The 11,021-nt window shown below is 47.4% G+C and overlaps 1 pseudogene; it reads right to left on the reverse strand.

Annotated features, from left to right (window-relative positions):
- Positions 1-10,611: 10,611 nt before the first annotated feature.
- Positions 10,612-10,741, reverse strand: LOC146831249 (U11 spliceosomal RNA; annotated as a pseudogene).
- Between the last annotated feature and the right edge of the window lie 280 nt (positions 10,742-11,021).

Here is an 11,021-nt window from a genome sequence, read left to right on the forward strand (position 1 = left end):
GAAAGGGTAGTGACAAGGAGATGGCTGGACTGCATCAGTAGTGCTCAGGGGATTGTAGCAGTGCATGTGTTAGTGCCTGGGTCATTGCATGATTAGATGGGTACTGACTGGATGATTAGAGTACTGCAAGCAGAGTCCATGGTGAATTTACAAGTGCTTTTGTTTTGGCGCAGTGATTACATAAGGACATGGAACTGGCTGGGTGATTGGAGGAGTGAATGAGTAGTTACAAGGAGATGGCTGGACTGCATCAGTACTAGGCCTGGGCGAAAATTTTGTTCCGTTCGTGGAAATTGCAATAATTTGACATTTTCGCGTTCCACGGTGAGTGCGAAAATTTCAAAATTTCCGCATTTCCGCAGCTTAGCGATAATTTGTTTCTTGCTCGCGCTGTTAAATAATACATTCTCGCGCGCATGCGATCGCCTTACCTGAATCCCTGCGTTTGACGACAAGTTTTCTTGATCCGGTCGCGTTCTCCATGAGATGTTGTATTGTTTTTAGCCGTCTGCGCTGTCTCGCGACAGTTCGCGCCCGTAGCAACGTCATGCGTCGCGCGATCACGTCTTTCTTCTCGCGATCATGCACCGGGAGACAACTGAAAACAAGATGGCCGCGCCCGCGAGCAACCACATGGGTAAGTTGGTGACCCGCAACCATGCAGTAAATCTCGCGAACATGCGGGAAAAAAACTTCGGCATCTTCGCGATATTTCCACGTGTTTGCGATAATTTTTAACATTTTCGCGATAATTTGCGAAAGTGGATTTCGCAAATTCCTCCCACCCCTAATCAGTACTGCTCATGGGATTGTATCAGTGCATGTGTTAGTGCCTCGGTCATTGCATGAGTACATGGGTAGTGACTGGATAATTAGAGTACTGCAAGGAGAGTGCATGGTGAATTTATAGGTGCTTGTGTTTCTGCGCAGTGATTAGATAAGGACATGGAACAGGCTGGGTGATTGGAGGAGTGCATGAGTGGTGGCAATGAGATGCCTGGACTGCATCAGTAGTGCTCATGTGGTTGTAACAGTGCATGTGTTAGTGTGTGGCTCATTGCATGAGTACATGGGTACTGACTGGATGATTAGAGTACTACAAGGAGAGTGCATGGTGAATTTATAAGTGCTTGTGTTTTGGCACAGTGATTACATAAGGACATGGAACTGGCTGGGTGATTGGAGGAGTGCATGGGTAGTGACAAGGAAATGGCTGTACTGCATCAATAGTGCTCAGGGGATAGTAGCAGTGCATGTGTTAGTGCCTGGGTCATTGCATGAGTACATGGGTAGTGACTGGAAGATTAGAGTACTGCAAGGAGAGTGCATGGTGAATTTATAAGTGCTTGTGTTTTGGCAGAGTGATTAGAAAAGGTCATGGAACTGGCTGGGTGATTGGAGGAGTGCATGGGTAGTGACAAGGTGATGGCTGGACTGCATCAGTAGTGCTCAGGGGATTGTAGCAGTCTATGTGTTAGTGCCTAGGTCATTGCATACGTCTATAGGTACTGACTGGATGATTAGAGTACTGAAAGGAGAGTGCATGTTAAATTTATGAGTGCTTGTGTTTTGGCGCAGTGATTAGATAAGAACATGCAACTGGCTGTGTGATGGGAAGAGTGAAAGGGTAGTGACAAGGAGATGGCTGGACTGCATCAGTAGTGCTCAGGGGATTGTAGCAGTGCATGTGTTAGTGCCTGGGTCATTGCATGATTAGATGGGTACTGACTGGATGATTAGAGTACTGCAAGCAGAGTCCATGGTGAATTTACAAGTGCTTTTGTTTTGGCGCAGTGATTACATAAGGACATGGAACTGGCTGGGTGATTGGAGGAGTGAATGAGTAGTTACAAGGAGATGGCTGGACTGCATCAGTACTAGGCCTGGGCGAAAATTTTGTTCCGTTCGTGGAAATTGCAATAATTTGACATTTTCGCGTTCCACGGTGAGTGCGAAAATTTCAAAATTTCCGCATTTCCGCAGCTTAGCGATAATTTGTTTCTTGCTCGCGCTGTTAAATAATACATTCTCGCGCGCATGCGATCGCCTTACCTGAATCCCTGCGTTTGACGACAAGTTTTCTTGATCCGGTCGCGTTCTCCATGAGATGTTGTATTGTTTTTAGCCGTCTGCGCTGTCTCGCGACAGTTCGCGCCCGTAGCAACGTCATGCGTCGCGCGATCACGTCTTTCTTCTCGCGATCATGCACCGGGAGACAACTGAAAACAAGATGGCCGCGCCCGCGAGCAACCACATGGGTAAGTTGGTGACCCGCAACCATGCAGTAAATCTCGCGAACATGCGGGAAAAAAACTTCGGCATCTTCGCGATATTTCCACGTGTTTGCGATAATTTTTAACATTTTCGCGATAATTTGCGAAAGTGGATTTCGCAAATTCCTCCCACCCCTAATCAGTACTGCTCATGGGATTGTATCAGTGCATGTGTTAGTGCCTCGGTCATTGCATGAGTACATGGGTAGTGACTGGATAATTAGAGTACTGCAAGGAGAGTGCATGGTGAATTTATAGGTGCTTGTGTTTCTGCGCAGTGATTAGATAAGGACATGGAACAGGCTGGGTGATTGGAGGAGTGCATGAGTGGTGGCAATGAGATGCCTGGACTGCATCAGTAGTGCTCATGTGGTTGTAACAGTGCATGTGTTAGTGTGTGGCTCATTGCATGAGTACATGGGTACTGACTGGATGATTAGAGTACTACAAGGAGAGTGCATGGTGAATTTATAAGTGCTTGTGTTTTGGCACAGTGATTACATAAGGACATGGAACTGGCTGGGTGATTGGAGGAGTGCATGGGTAGTGACAAGGAAATGGCTGTACTGCATCAATAGTGCTCAGGGGATAGTAGCAGTGCATGTGTTAGTGCCTGGGTCATTGCATGAGTACATGGGTAGTGACTGGAAGATTAGAGTACTGCAAGGAGAGTGCATGGTGAATTTATAAGTGCTTGTGTTTTGGCAGAGTGATTAGAAAAGGTCATGGAACTGGCTGGGTGATTGGAGGAGTGCATGGGTAGTGACAAGGAGATGGCTGGACTGCATCAATAGAGCTCAGGGGACTGTAGCAGTGCATCTGTTATTGCCTGGGTCATTGCATGTGTACATGGGTACTGACTGGATGATTAGAGTACTGCAAGGAGAGTGCATTTTGAATTTACAAGTGCTTTTGTTTTGGTGCAGTGATTAGATAAGGACGTGGAACTGGCTGGGTGATTGGAGGAGTGCATGAGTAGTGACAAGGAGATTGCTGGACTGCATCTGTAGTGCTCATGGGATTGTAGCAGTGCATGTGTTAGTGCCTGGGTGATTGCATGAGTACATGGGTACTGACTGGATAATTAAAGTACTGCAAGGAGAGCGCATCATGAAATTATAAGTGCTTTTGTTTTTGTGCAGTGATTAGATAAGGACATGGATTGGGCTGGGTGATTGGAGGAGTGCATGGGTAATGACAAGGAGATGGCTAGACTGCATCAGCAGTGCTTAGGGGATTATAGCAGTACCTGTATTAGTGCCTGGGTCATTGCATAAGTACATGGGTAGTGACTGGATGATTAGAGTACTGCAAGGAGAGTGCATGGTGAATTTATAAGTGCTTGTGTTTTGGCAGATTGATTAGAAAAGGTCATGGAACTGGCTGGGTGATTGGAGGAGTGCATGGGTAGTGACAAGGAGATGGCTGGACTGCATCAATAGAGCTCAGGGGACTGTAGCAGTGCATCTGTTATTGCCTGGGTCATTGCATGTGTACATGGGTACCGACTGGATGATTAGAGTACTGCAAGGAGTGTGCATGGTGAATTTATAAGTGCTTGTGATTTGGCGCAGTGTTTAGATGAGGACATGGAACTGGCTGGGTGATTATAGGAGTGCATGGGTTGTGACAAGGAGATGGCTGTACTGCATCAGTAGTGCTCAGGGGATTGTAACAGTGCTTGTGTTAATGCCTGGGTCATTGAACGAGTACATGGGTAGTGACTGGTTAATTAGAGTACTGCAAAGAGAGTGCATGGTGAATTTATAAGTGCTTGTGTTTTGGGGGAGTGATTAGATAAGGACATGGAACTGGCTGGGTGATTGGAGGAGTGCATGGGTAGTGACAAGGGGATGGCTGGACTGCATCAGTAGTGCTCAGGGGATTGTAGCAGTGCATGTGTTAATGCCTCGGTCATTGCATGAGTACATGGGTAGTGACTGGATAATTAGTGTACTGCAAGGAGAGTGCATCATGAATTCATAAGTGCTTGTGTTTTGGCAGGCTGTTTGGATAAGCACATGGAACTGGCTGGGTGATAGTAGGAGTGCATGGGTAGTGACAAGGAAATGGCTGTACTGCATCAGTAGTGCTCAGGGGATTGTAGCAGTGCATGTTTTAGTGCCTGGGTCATTGCATGAATACATGGGTACTGACTGGATGATTAGAGAACTGCAAGGAGAGTGCATGGTGAATTTACAAGCGCTTTTGTTTTGGTGCAGTGATTAGATAAGGACATGGAACTGGCTGGGTGATTGGAGGAGTGAATGAGTAGTGACAAGGAGATGGCTGGACTGCATTAGTAGTACTCATGGGATTGTAGCTGTGCATGCGTTAGTGCCCGGGTCATTGCATGAATACATGGGTACTGACTGGATGATTAGAGAACTGCAAGGTGAGTGCATGGTGAATTTATAAGTGCTTGTGTTTTGGCACAGTGATTAGATAAGGATATAGGAATGGCTGAGTGATTTGAAGAGTGCATGGGTAGTTACAAGAATATGGCTGGAATGCATCAGTAGTGCTCAGGGGATTGTAGCAGTGCATGTGTTAGTGCGTGGGTCATTGCATGAGTACATGGGTAATGACTGGATGATTATAGTACTGCAAGGAGAGTGCATGGTGAATGTATACGTGCTTTTGTTTTGGCGCAGTGATTAGATAAGGACATGGAACTGGCTGGGTGATTGGAGGAGTGCATGAGTAGTGACAATGAGATGCCTGGACTGCATCAGTAGTGCTCATGGGATTGTAGCAGTGCAAGTGTTAGTGCCTGGGTCATTGCATGAGTACATGGGTAGTGACTGAATGATTAAAGTACTGCAAGGAGAGTGCATAGTGATTTTATAAGTGTTTTTGTTTTGTCTCAGTAATAAGAAAAGGACATGGAACTGGCTGGGTGATTGGAGGAGCGCATGGGTAGTGACAAGGAGATGGCTGGACTGCATCAGTTGTGCTCAGGGGTTTGTAGCAGTGCATATGTTAGTGCCTGGATCATTGCATGAGTGCATGAGTAGTGACTGGATGATTAGAGTACTGCAAGGAGAGTGTGTGGTGAATTTACAAGTGCTTGTATTTTGGCACAGTGATTAGATAAGGAAATGGAACTGGCTGGGTGATTGAAGGAGTGCATGAGTAGTGACAAGGAGATGGCTGGACTGCATCAGTAGTGCTCATGGGATAGCAGCAGTGCGTGTGTTAGTGCCTGGGTCATTGCATGAGTTCATGGGTAGTGACTGGATAATTAGAGTACTGCAAGGAGAGTGCATCGTGAATTCATAAGTGCTTGTGTTTTGGCACAGTGATTAGATAAGGACATGGAACTGGCTGGGTAATTGGAGGAGTGCATCATAGTGACAAGGAGATGGCTGACTGCATCAATAGTGCTTAGGGGATTGTAGCAGTGCATGTGTTAGTGCCTGGGTCATTGCACGAGTACGTGGGTAGTGATTGGATGATTAGAGTACTGCAAGGAGAGTGCATGGTGAATTTATAATTGCTTGTGTTTTGGCGCAGTGATTAGATAAGGACATGGAACTGGTAGGGTGATTGGAGGAGTGCATGGGTAGTGACAAGGAGATGCTGTACTGCATCAGTAGTGCTCAGGGGATTGTAGCAGTACATGTGTTAGTGCCTTGGTCATTGCATGAATACCTGGGTAGTGACTGGATGATTTCAGTACTGCAATGAGAGTGCATAGTGAATTTATAAATGCTTGGGTTTTGTCGCAGTGATTAGATAAGGACATTGAACTGGCTGGGTGATTGGAGGAGTGAATGGGTTGTGACAAGGAGATGGCTGGACTGCATCAGTAGTGCTCAGGGGATTGTAGCAGTGCATGTATTAGTGCCTGGTTCATTGCATGAGTATATGGTTAGTGACTAGATGATTACAGTACTGCAAGGAGAGTGCATGGTGAATGTATAAGTGCTTGTGTTTTGGCGCAGTGATTTGATGAGGACATGGAACTGGCTGGCTGATTGGAGGAGTGCACAGGTAGTGACAAGGAGATGGCTGGAGTGCATCAGTAGTGCTCAGGGGATTGTAGCAGTGCATGTGTTAGTGCCTTTGTCATTGCATGAGTACATGTGTAGTGACTGGATAATTAGAGTACTGCAAGGTGAATGCATAGTGAATTCATAAGTGCTTGTGTTTTGTGCAGTGATTAGATAAGGACATGGAACTGGCTGGGTGATTGGAGGAGTCCATGGGTAGTGACAGGGGGATGGCTGTACTGCATCAGTAGTGCTTAGGGGATTGTAACAGTGCATGTGTTATTGCCTGGGTCATTGCATGAGTACATGGGTACTGACTGGATGATTAGAGTACTGCAAGGAGAGTGCATGGTGAATTTACAAGTGCTTTTGTTTTGGTGCAGTGATTAGACAAGAACATGGAACTGGCTGGGTGATTGGAGGAGTGCATGAGTAGTGACAAGGAGATGGCTGGACTGCATCAATAGTGCTAAGGGTATTGTAGCAGTGCATGAGTTAGTGCATGGTTCATTGCATGAGTGCATGTGTATTGACTGGATGATTAGAGTGCTGCAAGGAGAGTACATTTTGAATTTATCAGTGCTTGTGTTTTGGTGCAGTGATTGGATATGTACATGGAACTGGCTGGGCGATTTGAGGAGTGCATGGGTAGTGACAAAGAGATGGCTGGACTGCTCAGGGGATTGTAGCAGTGCTTGCATTTTGGCGGAGTGATTGGATAAGTACACACATGTCACATCAGGCACCGCCCCCTCCCTTCACCACTGTGCAAACGCGCCCCAGGTGGGTTTTTAGTTGGGGATTAATTCCCCTTGAATTGAATCCTGAGGGTCCCTGGGGGCAACTAGCACACCAGGTACCTCCAGTAAGCGCCACTGAGCTGCTTTGCAGAGAGCTGGTCTGAGGCCACACCCCTTTTTACACCTCTCTACACTGTAACTCTGTGGTGCGCACTGGACGTACCTGGTGGGCTAGTTAGCCCCCAGGGACCCTCAGGATTTAAGGGGACTTAATCCCCCAACTTAAAACGCACCACAGGGTGCATTTGCACACTTGTAACATTAGGCCACTCCCCCTCCCTGCACCACTGTGCAAACGCACCCCCTGGTTTGTTGTAAATTGGCAGATTATTCCCCTTGAGTCCTGAGGGTCCCTGGGGGCCAACTAGCCTACCAACTACCTCCAGTAAATGCCACAGAGCTACATTGCAGAGTGGTGTAAAAAGGCGGCGTGGCCTTGGACCACCTCTCTGCAACGCAGCTAGCTGGCGCTTACTGGAGGTACCTGGTAGGCTGGTTGGCCCCCAGGGACCCTCAGGATGTAAGGGGACTTAATCCCCAATTTAAAACACGCCACGGGGCGCGTTTGCACATTTGTCCCCGGGGACGGCCTGCCTTTTATTAATTTATTTTTTGTTTGAAGGGGAGGGGAGCCATGTGGCCCCCCTCCCAGGCCACTTCTGGCCCCGGGAACCCCATCCCCTGAGGCCAGCCTTTTCCATTTTTGGATCTTGTGTGGAGCCCCAATTCCCCCACAGTCCCGCCGGCTCGCCGCCTCCTGCGGGAGCCGGCATTGCTTTTCCTTACGGGGAGCTGCTGACATGCAGCTCCCCTTGTGGAAAAGCAATCTGCTTTGGATTTTGGAAGCCAGAGCAGGTTACCTGCTCTCGCTTCCAAAATCCAAAGCAGAGTTTGCTATGGCAGCATGGCTCTCGCCCTGCCATAGCAAACAGCAGTGTCCTAGGGTGGGCACCCCGGGACACTGCAGGAGCTGGCCCTGGGAGGTGGCGGTCCCCAAGGCCATGGAGGGGTCCAGGAGGGGGCCGCGTGGCCCCCCTCCCTACTAGTGCACAGCCGCAGGGTGGTGGTGGTTCCCAGGGCTCGGGGGTCCGTAACGGAACCCCGCATTTACATTTTTAGTGCCCTGGGGAGGTGGAGGTCCCTAGGCCATGTGGGGGGTGCGAGCCCCCCTCAGAGGTTTTATTTTTTTTTAAAAGAAAGAGCCCCGGGAGGTGGTGGTCCCCGGGGCACAGGGGGGCCGTATGCCCCTCCGAAAATATTTAAAAAACAAGCCCTGGGGATGCAGTCCCCTGGGCTTCAGGAGGGCTGCGTGCCCTCCCGCATATCATTTACATAGCCCCGGGGAAGTGGCGGTCCTCAGGGCCGCGGGCCCACGCTAATTAATAAATTGCCCTTGGGACTTGTCCCACCCAGGGGCTTTAAAAACGAAGCGCGGGAGACCGCGTTTTGTTTTTTTAATTTTCGGACCGATTCGCGCACCCGGGATGACCCTGCAGGCCTGGTAGGTGAGGCTGTTTTAACCCTGCCCCCTTTTTTTGTTTTTTTATCTTTCTCTCACCTTTTCTTTGTCCCTCGGTCTGAGCACAAGATAGCTGCCAACACTTCCTGGTTTGAAGTTTTGGCAGTCAATCTGAGGCAAGCTTGTGCTCGTGTGGTTAGGCTCCACCCTGATATCAAAACCTGTTCTTTTTCTAACATTTCAGGAACTACTGAACGGATTTACACCATTTAACAAAAAGGGCTCTTTCTGAACCAAGGGCTACCTTTTTACCAAATTTGGTGTAATTCCGTTCAGCAGTTCGGGCTGTAGCTTTGTCTAAAGTTTCCTATGGAAATTAACATGGGGAAAATGCATTTTGGGACCCCCCTTTTTTCTTGGCCCCCGCTTGACAAATCACCCGAAACTTTCAGGACTGGAGCTGATCGGAGCCTCCCATTAGTTTTGAAAATTTCATGAAGATTCGTCAACGGGTGCCAAAGATATTGGCAAATCAAAAAACGCTTTTCCTATGGAAACAAGATCTAACTATAACTACCTACTGCCAGTAGGTAATATATATATAGATAGATAGATAGATAGATAGATAGATAGATAGATAGATAGATAGATAGATAGATAGATAGATAGATAGATAGATAGATAGATAGATAGATAGATAGATAGATAGATAGATAGATAGATAGATAGATAGATAGATAGATAGATAGATAGATAGATAGATAGATAGATAGATAAGATAGATATGTTTGTGCTTATGACTTCTCTATAATATTACAAATGGGTAATTTCATTTCTGAATGGCAATTTGTCTAGACACTTTCCACATTAATGCCATTACTTTTTCTGACTTTATTATTCCAGGCTTTTGTCTTTAGGGTTAATGGGACATCTGTCCTCATCTGGAAAAATGGATAAAGAAGTGCTCCTCCTCCAATAACTTATGGGGGCAGATTTATAAGCCCTGTGCGTCACTTTTGCGCCGCCGTTTCATCACTTTTGTGACGCAGCGGCGGCGCAAAGCCAGCGCCATGCTGCGGCAGATTTACAACGTGACGCATCTAGGGAGATGCGTCACGTTGTAAAGCTTGCGCCACATGTGGGTGTACCTTCACAGGGGGGGGGCGTTCCGGCGCAGGAACCCCTCCGAAAAGTGGCTGAGTGAAATCTACAAGATTTCACTTAGTCACTTTTCCGGCCAAGCTGCGTCAAATCCCTGCGCCTGCTTGAAGCAGGCGTAAGGATTGATGCAGCATTGTACCGATAGGGCATCTCCGAGCCTTGCTGGAGCTGCCTCGCGCTTGCGATGCAACTCCAGCAATGCGCTGCCCTTCCGCCATCAGATGCGTCACGCATCTGTTTATCCTTGCGCCACGATGCGCTGCATTGTAAATGCGGCGCATCTATTGTGGCGCAAGGGTAAACTTGTGTGACGCGTCTTCCCTGGCGCATCCATGCTGATTTGCAGGGATGCGCCAGGGAACATAAATCTGCCCCTAAGTGTATTAATAAAAACAAAATTAAACTGTACACCCCTTTTGTTGCCTGTGTCAAACCTTAACCAGTTCTCTTTTGGTCTGTCAGCATCTGCCATATGTTTGGATTTTCTCATAAGGGGACATACTGTTTTACACACAACAGCGCCATGGCTGGCTTTAACCTACATATGCCTCTGCCTCACTCTCCTGAGCCCTGCCTGATGCAGAGTGTCTGTGGTCACGGTCCGATCAGGTTAAAAGGGCACTAGGTTAGTTCCCTTCCAATTCTGGTGCTTTGCAGATGTTTTAAGATCTTCTTAGAGTTTCACATTACTCAAATGGGTGTAATTTCTAATATTTATATGTTTCCCTCTTCTACATTTCTTGAATTTTGCTCGGTAGAAAGTGTCACTCATAGTCCTTGAAATGTCACTCATAATTACACTGAAATTATGAAAATGTCACACATAGCAATCTAAAACCTTGGCAACTATGAGACAAGGTACGTCTGATCTCTGTGACCTAGTGTTAAAGTTAACTCGTCGCTTAATACTTGCTCATATATGACAAGGCGCATGCACCAGAAGCCCCGGTAACAAAAATTATGTTTCCAAAATCTCTTGATATCGATTCCGCACAAGAAGCTCTGAGTTACTTCGAAGCCCCCTGTGTGCCACTCAAGGCAGAAACCCTTTTAAGCCAAATGTTCTTGGTATAACACTGCGCCTGGTGACTAGTTCTATGTCTTGTAGCGCAAGGAAATATGTCACTTAAATACCACACCATATGCGTTTTAGGGAAGATCTGCATGCTGAACCTGCACATGGCGCAGCTGTGTGGTCTTCAGTCTCAGGGTGGGGCATCAGGTGGACAGGGGCCAGGGCTGGGCTGACTGAATTGTCACACGCAGTCAGTCTAAACTGTACGTGCGGACAGGACATACACGGACCCACGACTACAGGGCTAAGCATTTTGGG

Source organism: Triturus cristatus, chromosome 5_1, assembly GCF_964204655.1.
Source record: "Triturus cristatus chromosome 5_1, aTriCri1.1, whole genome shotgun sequence".
In the NCBI taxonomy this organism is placed as follows: domain Eukaryota; kingdom Metazoa; phylum Chordata; class Amphibia; order Caudata; family Salamandridae; genus Triturus; species Triturus cristatus.